This window comes from Salvelinus alpinus, chromosome 20, assembly GCF_045679555.1.
Source record: "Salvelinus alpinus chromosome 20, SLU_Salpinus.1, whole genome shotgun sequence".
Lineage (NCBI taxonomy): Eukaryota > Metazoa > Chordata > Actinopteri > Salmoniformes > Salmonidae > Salvelinus > Salvelinus alpinus.
The window spans coordinates 51,839,170-51,852,145 of record NC_092105.1 but is presented as its reverse complement, the minus strand read 5'-3'; positions in this window follow the sequence as shown (position 1 = coordinate 51,852,145).

Here is a 12,976-nt window from a genome sequence, read left to right as displayed (position 1 = left end):
CTGAAATATGCACTTTTTTCTAACAAAACCTATCCTATACCATAAATATGTTATCAGACTGTCATCTGAAGAGGTTTTTTCTTGGTTAGTGGCTATCAATATCTTAGTTTAGCCGAATTGGTGATAGCACCTGAAGTAGTAAGAAACTGATGGAGTTAGAAAAGTGGTGTATTTTGCTAACGTGTTTAGCTAATAGATTTACATATTTTGTCTTCCCTGTAAAACATTTTAAAAATCTGAAATGGTGGCTTTATTCACAAGATCTGTATCTTTCATCTGGTGTCTTGGACTTGTGATTTAATGATATTTAGATGCTACTATCTACTTGTGAAGCTATGCTAGCTATGCTAATCAGTGTGTGGGGGGGTGGGGGGTGATCCCGGACCCGGGGTAGAGGCTCGTTAGAGGTTAACAAAGGCTATTCAAGAGTCACTCTGTAGAGTCAAGAGAGAGGGAAGGGAGAAAGGTATTTATGGGGGGGTCATAGACCCTACCCGGGTCCCCATCTGGTGGTCGACCCGGGTAGGGTTTATGCGAATGAAGTCCGCTCCAAGGCTGGGCAGCATATGTCCAGTTGGTGATCCCTGTTGCAGTCCCCCCTCTGGTGGTCGACCCGGTTAGGGTGTCTGCAAATGAAGAAGTCCGCCCCAAGGCTGGGCAGTGTTCCGGACCCGTCGTCTGGTCGTCCAGACTGGAAGATCTGGGCAGTAACTTAGGCAGATGTTAACAACACACACACACACTCATGAAATATATCATTACATATCCTCCCAAATGAGCGGTGTTGTGGCACTTAACTGATGGTTGTATGGAGAAGTTGTTTATGGCTCTATCACTTTCTACGTGCCGAAGAAAATGAAACAAAATCAATGAAAGCATAAACAAAACAAAATATAGTTATGCCACCTTAATCATCTAATTGGACTGTATTCTATCTATGTCCATGGTCTTGGCAAAATGACCCTATCATGGCATTGTCTAATGTCATATCTAGGGCTTTCCTAATTTGCGGGGTGTTGCTTAGGGTACTATCCTATGTTGATAACTACATGATAAGTCTACAGCTGTAAGGCACTAGTTTTGGGCAGTCTACAGGCATGACCTATGGACTTTTGAGAAGAAAACTGGTCAGTGCTGTAGCTGTAGAGCTAAGGCCTCATAATATATGTTCAACTTTACTAAGGCTGGTATTTTGCTCGGACCCTTAATTAAGTGATCCGAGCATAAATCCTAATTGGATGTTCCTTGTGCATGTGCGTTTATGCTTACGCAAGCGCACATGTTAAGGGAAGGAAACCAAGTATCCTGGCAGATTACAACGTGTTGAGAATGAGTCTGACGTAGTCAGGTAATTTTCAGGACAATGTCTGGAGGTCAGTCAGAATTGGTGTCGAAGGAGTCTGTAGTGGTTTTACTACCAGTCATTGTCTTCCACTATTGTAGTGGCGGTAGGTATGACGAAGTCTACTTCATAGCTATGTTATCCACGGAGGAGCTAACCTCATGACGGAAGTACTCTTCAAGTATTAGACCAGTCGTACGTGGTGTGATCATGGTTCATGACTTCTAATAACTTTTCTCCTGAACGGAGGGTTCTATTTATTAGTGGCGTGTGTTAACCATTGGAAGAGTGCAATGGAGATTCCCTTCCCTGTGTTGCACTCTGTGACTCCTATGTTGCTATTATCAATAGCAATTTAACTTGTGAGGTTACTAATCCTCTTACTGAGTGTGGCTGGACTGACTGTGGTATTGGTACTGGTATTCAAGGGGTCCAGTTGTCCTACCGATTTATTCTGAAATGTTATCCTACAGGAATACATGATTAGAGCATTTTAGTGGCTACTACACATGGCAAGGAATGATTATTGTTGCCATTTGTCTTGGAGGTGGACAAGTCCACTGGACTTCCTTTACGACCAGTGTGGTACACCTCCGTACTATCTTAGGTGTGTTCTAAGATAATACCCGTCTAGGGGCCTGTCTGCTCCTCACTGTTCTCAAAGGGGAGTTTACAACTAGATTTGATTTATGCTCTGGCGGCCTCGTACGGTGTTGTCTATGGTCTCGACCCCCCCACCGGCCTCGATAAGGCTCATCATGGGTTTGGGTTACTATTCCCCCCTTTTGTGTCTCAGGACCCCCTCCACCAGCGGGTGGTGTTGGTATCCGAGGCGCAAACAAAAAGTTCGGACCCTATGTACGAGTTGTCAGTGGCCGCGTTATTATGAGAATGGCTGTAACCTTTCATCCAAATCTCCTGGTGTTTGTGCTTCAACACCCTCAGTGGCTGTCGAGGTCTGTCAGTCACCACCGCGTCCACGTGTGGCAACCTCTTCAGTACCTGCAAACTGAGACGAGGATATCGGTCTGTGATATCGCAAAGTGTTTCACCAGTGGGAGTCATCGGGTCAGTTGCTGAACTGACGCCATTAGTGTCATTGTAAGGGTTGACAGTCCCCCACAAAGCGGAAGGTGTATCATCGGAAGCGGAGTATACTCTGCGCATCAATGTTTTTCTTGCTGAGACGGCCGCAGTGCTTGCAGAAGCGTCCGAAGGGCAAGAGAAGTTCATCTCAACTACCGTATTGCACGACTGCAAGGAGGAGGGAAGTTGCTCATTCACAGAGACAGCTGGCTCGAAATCATGAAAGAATGGTCAATCAGACTGGTTGATGGAATGGGTCGAGATATCGTAATATCTCCTTGGATCGGATTCTGCAACAAGTGGTTTCTAAACGTCTTTTTCCCAAGGGGTGCTTTCGACAGATACCCCTCGTGAATGACTGCATTGCAGCTCGCGTTAGAGGAAGACAGTGTGGTCAGTGGAGAAGGCACTGTGGCCTGTGACCATACCTGGTTGGTTTTCCAATCCATCAATGGGAGTAACCGATCCATCAAGTCTGCTCCAAGTAGCAGGGGTACAGTTTTGAGGCTGGTAACATACACACGGTGGACGAGCGATACGTCCTTGAAGTGTAGTTTCAGCATGAGTCTCAATGTGAGAGGCGAGGTAGTCTGAGTGACCCCTTGAAGTGTAGTATCGCATCGTTCCACTTTTAACCAACGTTTAGTTGGCTTCAAAGCTCTTTTGAGATCATCGAACAATGTTTGAGAGATGAGTGATATTGTCGCACCCGAATCAATTAGCGCATGACAAGTTAAACAGGTCAACATTCACAAGACCACAGGGCCAGATATATTACCAGGACATGTACTCAGAGTATGCACTGACCAACTGGCAAGTGTCTTCACTGACATTTTCAGCCTGTCCCTGACCGAGTCTGTAATAGCTACATGTTTCAAGCAGACCACCATAGTCCCTGTGCACAAGAATGCCAAGGTAACCTGCCTAAATGACTACCGACCCATAGCACTCACGTCTGTAGCCATGAAGTGCTTTGAAATGCTGGCATGGCTCACATCAACGCCATCATCCCAGAAACCCTAGACCCACTCCAATTCGCATACCACCGCAACAGATCCACAGAGGACGCAATGTCGATTTCACTCCACACTGCCCTTTCGCACCTGGAAAAAAGGAGCACCTACATGAGAAGGCTGTTCAATGACTGCAGCTCAGTGTTGAACAGCATAGTGCCCTCAAAGCTCATCACTAAGCTAAGGACTAATCACCTCCCTCTGCAACTGCATCCTGGACTTCGTGACCGGCCGCCCCCAGGTGGTAAGGGTCGGCAACAACACATCTGTCATCCTCGATCCTCAAGGCCCCTCAGGGGTGCATGCTTAGTCCCCTCATGTACTCCCTGTTCAGGAAAAGGAGGGCTGAGCACGCCACCATTCACATCGATGGGGCTGTAGTGGAGCCGGTCGAGAGCTTCAAGTTCCTTGGTCTCCACATCACCAACAAACTGTCATGGTCCAAACACACTAAGACAGTCGTGAAGAGGGCATGGCAATGCCTATTCCCCCTCAGGAGACTGAACATATTTTGCATTGGTCCTCAGATCCTCAAAAGGATATTATACAGCTGCACCATCAAGAGCATCCTGACTGGTTGCATCACCGCCTGGTAGGCAACTGCTTGGCATTCCACCGCAAGGAGCTACAGAGGGTAGTGTGTCTTGGGGCCAAGATTTCTGCCATCCAGGATCTCTATACCAGCTGCTGTCAGAGGAAGGCCCTACATATTGTCAAAGACTCCAGCCACCCTAGTCATAGACTGTTCTCTCTGCAACCGCATGACAAGCGCTACTGGAGTGCCAAGTGTAGGACCAAAAGGCTCTTTAACAGCTTCTACCCACTATTCATAAGACTGCTGAACAGTTAATCAAATGGCTACCAGGACTATTTGCATTGACCCACCCATTGTTTTTACACTGCTGCTACTTGCTGTTTATTATATATGCATAGTCACTTTACCCCTACAGACTTGTACATATTACCTCAATTACCTCGACTACCCATGCACATTGTCTTGGTACCTGCTAGTATATAGCCTTGTTATTGTTATTTCATTGTGTTACTTTTTGAAAACTTTAGTTTATGTTGCTAATATTTTCTCAACTCTTTTTTTTTCTAAAAACTGCATTGTTGGTTTAGGGCTTATAAGTAAGCATTTCATGGTAAGGTCTACTACACCTGTTGTATTCAGCGCATGTGGCAAATACAATTTGATTTGGATCGATCAAATATACAGACATTTGTGCATCTCCAGTCAGAACAGAACCTGCACAATTTTTTTTATTGTTCACCTTAATAATAATAACTTTAGACGTGTGCATTCCAATCAAAGTAAGTTTCTGTATATTGTGTCGTTGTTTCTACTGTAGCACACAATATGTATGGAGCATAATGTATTTACTGTTATATTCACGTTTTTAATGACAATGACAAATCATGCATTCCGATTCTTGTATAGATTGTAATGGACACATATGATGTGTGTAAAACACTTTTTTGAAGGTTGTACTGATTATCATGAGCTACTGCTAAGCTAAATGCTAGCTATATGTGGCGAAATGTTTGTTAACATCATACAATGCATTCTGGTTGTCACGTAAACGTCTGTTACAACAAAACAAGGTGAAGGGATGGTTCACTCAACTGACTTAGATTGTAACTATTGTTACTCAGTGTTGCCAGCTCAGAACCCCCCCTTTCCGTGGGTTTTATTTTTAGTTAACTCAGAAACTTCTCCTATCTTTTCCCCCAATCTATTGATAAATCCCCCATCATAGTAATATTACCTGCATCGTATCCCCCCACGATACCTTCCCCCATTTCTATCCCCCTTGGACTTGAAATCCCCCACAAATTAAATGAACCCCCCCAAAATCCCCATAAAATGGTTTCAAACAAAACTGACTAGCTTTAACTCTACTAGCTATTACTCTACAGCAGTATCTGTGAGGTGATAACATTTTATATGCTTTGTGATTAGTCAAAAACTGTAGACGACTTGTCAAGTCATGTGTTCCAGTTCTTGTATACACTGTAACAAGTACATCGAAGAGTTGTAATATGCTGAAAAGTGGCAAAACTAAGTTAAACCTTTTCTCAATATAGGGGGTGCTGTTTCAACGTTAGCATTTATCGTCTCCAAATTAAACTGCCTCATACTCAATTCTTGCTCGTACAATATGCATATTATTATTACTATTGGATAGAAAACAATCTCTAGTTTCTAAAACCGTTTGAATTATGTCTGTGGGTGAACCATAACTCTTTCTACAGCGAAACTCATGACAGGACATGCGAAGCTCTGAAAAATAGTCTCTGATCTCGGATCAGTTGAAAACTCTGTGTGTGCCCTATGGCTTGACATGAACTGCACCCGCCTTCCCCTGGATGTCAGTAACCAATGAGAAGTGGAATGGTGTCTCTACGTGTTTGTCAGAGTTTATAAAAGGGAGTGGAGTGAGATGACCCTTCCTTTTGACGCTCGCCAGGACGCAAGGGAGGACATCAGAATCGCATGCTCAAAAGCTCTCGTTATTGATCAAAGATCTATCCGTCTGTGATTTAGTTCGATATAGGTGTTAGAAACATCATAACGAAGTTATTTGAAACCGATTTATATCAGTTCATGCGAGTATATTGCTATTTTTCTGAATTTCCTTAGTATTGCGTTTGACGATTTGGGCATGTGTGTGCCGTGAAGCTATCGTTAGCTGCTAGTTCTGAAGTTGAGGAGGTCGTTTTACAACAAAGCAACGATACTTTTGGACAAAGGACACATTGCCCAAGATACTGATGGAAGCTCGTCCAAAAGTAAGAGTTATTTATGATTTTATTCCGTATTTATGTGGAAAAATTTAAACGCAGTTGTCGGCCATTTTTTGCGGCACTAGTCTGGCTGTAACTCACAATGTATGTCTTGTAACGTTAATTTTAAAAATCTAAATCAGCGGTTGCATTAATAACCAATGCATCTTTCATTAGCTGTCCAACCTGTATTTTTTTTAGTCAATCTAATCGATAAATAATCGTAATCATAGGTGCCTTTCCAAGATGGCGCCGACCCGAATGCATGCCATGTTTTGACAGATTACATTGCATAACCAAGATTTTTGATGCTAAATATGCACATTTTCGAACAAACTCTATATGCATTGTGTAATATGATGTTACAGGACTGTCATCTGAAGAATTCTGAGAAGGTTAGTGAAAAAATGTATATATTTTGGTGGCGATAACGTTATCGACCCTTTTGGCTTGATTCAATGCTGGGTGATGTTAGCTCATGTGTTATGCTAATATAACGATATATTGTGTTTTCACTGTAAAACACTTAGAAAATCTGAAACATTGTCTGGATTCACAAGATCTGTGTCTTTCGATTGCTGTATGCTGTGTATTTTTCTGAAATGTTTTAGGATGAGTATTTTGTTAATTGACGTCGGTCTCTGTAATTATTCCGGCTGCTTCAAACGCTATTTCAGATTGCAGCTGCAATGTAGAAATGTGATTTATACCTGAAATATGCACATTTTTCAAAAAAAAACTATCCTATACCATGAATATGTTATCAGACTGTCATCTTATGAAGTTGTTTCTTGGTTAGTGGCTATATATATCTTTATTTAGTCGAATTAGTGATAGCTACTGATGCAGGAAAAAAATGGTGGAGAAAAAAAGTGGTGTCTTTTGCTATCGTGGTTAGCTAATAGATTTACATATTGTGTCTTCCCTGTAAAACACTTAGAAAATCTGAAACATTGTCTGGATTCACAAGATCTGTGTCTTTCGATTGCTGTATGCTGTGTATTTTTCAGAAATGTTTTAGGATGAGTATTTTGGTAATTGACGTCGGTCTCTGTAATTATTCCGGCTGCTTCCAACGCTATTTCAGATTGCAGCTGCAGTGTAGAAATGTGATTTATACCTGAAAAATGCAATTTTTTCTAAAAAAACTTATCCTATACCATAAATATGTTATCAGACTGTCATCTTATGAAGTTGTTTCTTGGTTAGTGGCTATATATATCTTTATTTAGTCGAAATTGTGATAGCTGCCCATGCAGGAAAAAAATGGTGGAGAAAAAAAAGTTGTGTCTTTTGCTATCGTGGTTAGCTAATAGATTTACATATTGTGTCTTCCCTGTAAAACATTTTAAAAATCAGAAATGATGGCTGGATTCACAAGATCTGTATCTTTCATCTGGTGTCTTGGACTTGTGATTTAATGATATTTAGATGCTTGTATTTACTTGTGACGCTATGCTAGGCTATGCTAGTCAGCTTTTTTACTGTGGGGGGTGCTCCCGGATCCGGGATGAGTACCAACTAAAAGTTAATATTTTTTGTGCAATGGGGGTGCAGCTATCTGTGACTTTTAGTTTGTTTATTTGGGTCTTACAGTGAATGGCATTCTGGGATTAGGGAGTTTTTGCTTGTCAAACATAAACAAAATGGCTGCCATCATAAAGAATTTAGCTGCTGTTAGCTTAGCTGACATGCATCTCTTTTCTAAACAATACTACATTTCCCACTAGAGCCCCCCATTAATTTAATTTGGGAAAAATGGTCCATTCTATACCTATCTCCTACTTCACTGTTTAAAGCTACAGTATGTAACTTTTTGGGCGACTCAATCAAATTCACATAAAAGGTTTTGGGCCAGTAACCGGAAGGTTGCTGAATCGAATCCCCAAGCTGACAAGGTACAAATCTGTCGTTCTGCCCCTGAGCAGGGCAGTTAACCCGCTGTTCCCCAGGCGCCGAAGACGTGGATGTCAATTAAGGCAGCTCTCTGATTCAGAGGGGTTGGGTAAATGCGGAAGACACATTTCAGTTGAATACATTCAGTTGGACAACTGACTAGGTATCCCCTTTTCCCTTTCCCTAATATATCTTTCCTTAAAGTTGAATGCAAGGCTAAGAAGCAGTAGATCTGTTCTATGTGTGCTATTTCTATGCCTTCCGTTCTGAAGTTTTGTTTTGGTATCATTTACTTTCTGTTTTGTACACCAGCTTCAAACAGCTGAATATACAGTATTTTGGGTTGTGGAAAATATTTTTCAGAGCGGTTCAGATGGTACAATGACTTTCAACAGAATGACTGCTTGTTTTGTTACGTAAACTGAAATTGGGCAAACTGTTCGAATTTTAGCATCCAGGATATGGCGGAACGATTTCTGCACAGTGCATTTTTAAGGTATCAACTCCAAACCAATGTTTAGATGTTCAGACTGACCCAACTTAGATTGATTGCATTCGGAATTTTGATAACATTTATACTTTTTGAACTATGACCATTTTAAATGTTTATAAATGCTCCATAGGTTTGAATGGGAAATATTTGGATTCACAACTGCTATTAAACCGTTTAAGCAATCAATGCCAAACTAACATCGAGATGTTCAGACTGACCCAACCTAGATTGCTTGCATTTACATGTTTGTTACAATACCGTGCATTCGGAAAGTATTTAGACCCCTTCCCTTTTCACACATTTTCTTACAATACAGCCTTATTCTAAAATTGATTAAATAAAATATTTTCCTCATCAATCTACACACAGGTGCATCCTGTTCCCCATAATGACAATAACATTTTTTGCAAATGTTTAAAAAATAAAAACAGAAATACCTCATTTACATAAGTATTCAGACCCTTTGCTATGAGGCTCGAAATTGTGCTCAGGTGCAACCTGTTTCCATTGATCATCCTTGAGATGTTTCTACAACTTGATTGGAGTCCACCTGGGGTAAATTCAATTATTTGGACGTTATTTGGAAAGGCAAACACCTGTCTATATAAGGTCCCACAGTTGATAGTGCATGGCAGAGCAAAAACCAAGCCATGAGGTTGAAGGAATTGTCCGTAGAGCTCCAAGATAGGATTGTGTCGAGGCACAGATCTGGGGAAGGATATCAAAAAATGTCTGCAGCATTTAAGGTCCCCAAAAAGACAGTGGCCTCCATCATTCTTAAATGGAAGAAGTTTGGAACCACGAAGACTCTTCCTAGAGCTGGCTCGCCCGGCCAGACTGAGCAATCAGGGGAGAAGGGGCTTGGTCAAGGAGGTGAACAAGAACCCGATGGTCACTCTGACAGAGCTCCAGAGTTCCTCTGTGGAAACGGGAGAACCCATTTGGGTGGCCAGACGGAAGCCACTCCTCAGTAAAAGGCACTTGACAGCCCGCTTGGAGTATGCCAAAAGGCATAAAGGAATCTCAGACCATGAGAAACAAGATTCGCTGGTATGGTGAAACCAGGAATGAATTATTTGGCCTGAATGCCAAGCTTCACGTCTGTAAGAAACCTTGCACCATCCCTACGGTAAAGCATAGTGGTGGCTGCATCATGCTAGGGGATGTTTGTCAGTGGCAGGGACTGGGTGACTAGTCAGGATCAAGGGAAAGATGAACTTCCAACAGGACAACGACCCTAAGCACACAATCAAGACGGAAGATGCAAGATGGCACCGACAGAGATGGTCGCCTCGCTTCAGGTCCTTAGGAAACTATGCATATATTTGTTTTTTTATGTATTGTTTTTTAGTATTATTTCTCACATTGTTAGCCCAGGAAATACATACAGCCACGAATATCTATTGGATATAAAAGCGATGACAACTTACCAACATTACGATCAGGAATACGTCTTTCCCGAAGCGGATCCTTTGTACGGACCTCCACCCTGGACATCCGATCCAAAACAACGCGGTCGCCGCAAAAGAGGTAGACGGAGCGGCCTACTGGTCAGAGTCAGAACGCGAGCACACCATCCACCGCTTCCGAGCATATTACTCGCCAATGTCCAATCTCTCGATAACAAGGTGGACGAAATTAGGGAACGAGTTGCCACTCAGAGAGACATCAGAGATTGTAACATTCTCTGTTTCACGGAAACATGACTCACTCGGGATAAAGCTAACCTGAGAATGAGACTTCCTAAATTCTATTACCATATCGAATGCACGACACGGGCTGCTGGCATTCTGGATCATTGCTACTCTAACTTCCCTCCCCCGCCAAATCTGACCATGACTCCATTTTGTTTCTCCCATCCTATAAACAAATACAGGAAACACCCATGCTCAGGTCTGTCCAATGCTGGTCTGACCAATCAGATTCCACGATACAGGAAGATGAACCATTGGATATAAAAGCGTTGACAACTTACCAACAGGAATGCATGGACCAGGATATATTCCAGATAGCCTCAGACAACAACATTGATGTATACACTGACTCAGTGAGCAAGTTTATTAGCAAGTGCATCAGAGATTTATACATTTTTGACCTTTATTTAACTAGGCAACTCAGTTAAGAACAAATTCTTATTTTTAATGACGGCAGCTCGGGGATTCGATCTTGCAACCTTTTGGTTACAAGTCCAACGCTCTAACCACTAGGCTACCTGCCGCCCCACAGTCATACCAACTGTGACTATTAAAACATTTCCTTACCAGAAATGGCAGCATTCGCGTAAAACTAAAAGTGTGAACCACCTTTTTTAATCATGGCAAGGCAACTTGAAACAACGATGTCTTGCTCCCAGACAAATTAAACTACTTCTTTGCTCGCTTTGAGGACAATACAGTGCCACTGACATGGCCCGCTACCAAAGCCTGTGGGCTCTCCTTCTCCGTGGCCAAAGTGAGTAAAACATTTAAATGTGTTAACCCTCGCAAGTCTGCCGGCCCAGACGGCATCCCTAGCCGCGTCCTCAGAGCATGCGCAGACCAGCTGGCTGGTGTATTTACGGACATATTCAATCAATCCTATTCCCAGTCTCTTGCCCCCACATTCTTCAAGATGGCCACCATTGTTCCTGTTCCCAAGAAAGCTAAGGTAACTGAACTAAATGACTATCGCCCTGTTGCACTCACTTCTGTCATCATGAAGTGCTTTGAGAGACTAGTCAAGGAGTATATCACCTTCACCCTACCTGATACCCTAGACCCACTCCAATTTGCTTACCGCCCCTATAAGTCCACTGACGATGCAATCACCATCACACTGCACACTGCCCTATCCCATCTGGACAAGAGGAACACCTATGTAAGAATGCTGTTCATTGACTACAGCCAAGCTTGTAGCATCATACCCAAGAAGACTCGAGGCTGTAATCGCTGCCAAAGGTGCTTCAACATAGTACTGAGTAAAGGGTCTGAATACTTATGTAAATGTTGTTCCGTTTACATTTTTTCATAAATTAGCAAAAATATAATAACACTTGTTTTTGCTTTATCATTATGGAGTTATTGTGTGTAGATTGATGAGGGAAAAAAACTATTGAATCCATTTTAGAATAAGGCTGTAACCTAACAACATTTGGAAAAAGTCAAGGGGTCTGAATATTTTCCGAATGCACTGTATATATATTTTAAACTATAAGCATTTAAAATGTGCAGAAATTAACATGGGTTTGAATTAGAACCACAGTAATACAGTGGTAGCTATTTAAAATGTTCCCGCTCCATGTAAGCTACAAAACCATTCAGGCTAACTTCAAATTCTTTAAGATCTCTCTCAACTATAACTATACTGAACAAAAATATAAGTGCAATATGCAACAATTTCAATGATTTTACAGTTCAAATAAGGAAATCAGTCAATTTAAATAAATTCATTAGGCCCTAATCTGTTTCACCTGTCTTGTGCTTGTCTCGTCAAGCCTACCAGCGTGTTTTGCCATACTCCTGTTCTCTTTAGTCCCTGTTCTCTACTTCTTACGGTTTTGACCATTCTGTCTGCCCTGACAGGTGGCGCCCCTAGGAGGAGGGGGGGGTAACTGTCACGTCTGCTCCTGCTTCCCCACTCTGGAACTCGAGGTCGCCCGGCTGCTCATCATTACTCACACCTGTCACCATTGTTATGCGCACCAGTGCTTCATCGGACTCACCTGGACTCCATCACGTCATTGATTGCCTCCCCTATATCTGTCACTTCCTCAGTTTCATTCCCGTGTCTGCATTGATGTTGTTTTGTTTCTCTTGTCCAGACACTGTTCTTGTTTAGTTTCATGTCTATTTATTATTAAACCCTCACCCTGTATTTGCTTATCGTCTCTCAGTGTCTGTAGTTATCGAACCGTTACAGATGTTTAGACTGATCCAATTTAGATAGCTTGCGTTCAAAATTTGGATAATATTTATGATTTCAAAATTATAACCATTTTAAATGTGCATAAATTAACATGGGTTTGAAGTATATACATAGGAATTCAGTGGTAGATATTGAAAATGATCCTACTCCTTGGCCAATTAAGCGATCAGACCAACTTTAAAACATTCAGGCTATCCTAACCTCCAAATTCTTAAACCTTTAGCAACTATAATTATATAAATGAAATATCATTATATAAATGTGCACACATTTGCATAAAATAACCAACCCATAGTAGCTCTTGATTCGTTCAAGCTAGAGACAACTTTTACATGTTCAGACTATTTTAGCTTCCAATAAAAAAAACACCTCTATATATTTGCATACACTTGCATAGAATAATCTACCAATAGTAATTCTTAAACCGTTCAAGCTAGACACCAAACAAGTTCAGGC